The sequence below is a fragment of the Lipotes vexillifer genome, unplaced genomic scaffold, assembly GCF_000442215.2.
Source record: "Lipotes vexillifer unplaced genomic scaffold, Lipotes_vexillifer_v1.1 scaffold231, whole genome shotgun sequence".
In the NCBI taxonomy this organism is placed as follows: domain Eukaryota; kingdom Metazoa; phylum Chordata; class Mammalia; order Artiodactyla; family Lipotidae; genus Lipotes; species Lipotes vexillifer.
Window position 1 is genome coordinate 1,244,085 of NW_006791822.1, and position 1,760 is coordinate 1,245,844.

The window sequence follows — 1,760 nt, forward strand, 5'->3', positions numbered from 1 at the left end:
CCCTGCATCGGCAGGCGGACCCCCAACCACTGCGCCACCAGGGAAGCCCAAGTCATAGCCTTTTGAAACCAACTTGTTACTTTAGAAGGAAAAATTGGACATGGCAGTGCCAAGAGGGCCCTAGACCTATGTAGGGAATTTTTCCAACGGTTTCCAGCAATACCCACTCACCTTCTTAAACTCTGGCTCCCTGCCTTGACATATAATTCTCATTTAACACTATACACAGTTTTCCTTGATTGATATTTCAGTCATCAGATTAAGATTCACAAAATTTTTAATTAGCAACCTTTCCTCTTTATCTTTCAGGGTTTATAGAGAGAGTCTTTAATATATCCTACCTATTATCACTCCATCTATCTACCTTCTGACTGATACCAATAATTTATAATCTCCACATACAGTAATCCACACTCATGAGAATATTTTCTAGCACTGAAACAGACTCATTCAAGTATATCACTGGAAAATTCATTAAAAAATCATTAGAATGTATCATTGGTAGATAGATTGAGACCTCCCACAAATGTGATCCTACAATGTCCCTCTAGCACATCTGATGCAGGGTCGCTGTGGGATTAATTCAAGTACTACACATAAAGTGCTTAGTGTGATGCCCTGCATTCAGGAAACTTAATCAATTTGAGCTTTATTATTGTCATTATCAATATGATGGCAGTGCTTTTTCCAATACAATACGTGGCCATATCTTTCATGACATCGTTGCATTCTTTTGCAAATAAAACATGAGCCATTAACTAAAAGCCATCGTTCTTCAAAGGGTAAGTAAATTGCACACAATAACTCGATTATACCAGTTAAGCAAAATCTCTCCTCTCCTGAATATTTGATTCATCGTTTGTTGAAACAAAATTTTTAAATTGGTCTTTTCAACTGAATGACTTACTTTGTTGACAAAGGTGGAGCTGGCTACTAAATTTCATCATGAGGTGGAAATATGCCAGGATTTGGATGGATGTGCAGCTCCTTGATGGAACATGAATCCATGAAGAGCTATCTATCAGCCTGCATACACATCCACAGATAACCTGCCCAGGTATGTGTGAGGGTGAGTATGAGGTTGTGATGGAGAGGCTGGGGAACACAGCAGGTCACATTTGCATTCCTTTAGAAAGATTTCTTTCTAATTTCCTCATGAACAGATTCAGCTGAATGGTCTATTATTTTTAGCTAACTCTGTACTGTTAGAAGTTCTACCTTTTTTCTTTTTTTCTATAACGAATCAAAGCAATTTAGCAAGGCTCATTTCGTTAATTTTTCTTTCTGTTACAGGTCAGATGTGCTTTAGAAACACAAGTGACCATGTTATTCTTTAGCTTCGACATGTAATGAAGTGGGCCACTTGACAGCAGCATGGAGAGGTGAGGAGGTAAGATTTTAGCCACTCGTGCACAGAACACCCACTCAGTGCCCAAACTAGGTAGATTGTGGCATATGTTATCTAAACTGGGACGCTTCAGAGATTGAAATGGGGCTCTATTTATGAAGACAAAGTGAGAACAGGCACAAACAGGGACTGTCCCTACTACCAAAACAGGTTTGCTTGCCAGTCGCACAACAAGCCAAACTCTGAGATGCCGAGGTTTGCGGCAGAGAAAGGGTTTATTCATGAGGCAGCCAAGCAAGGAGACAGGAGAACAAATCTCAAATCCGCCTCCCCAGAGGAAGGCGAGGTGCTCAGGATATTCATGGGATAAAGCTGAGGTGCGGGGAATGTGGGGAAAGGTGATTGGAAACAA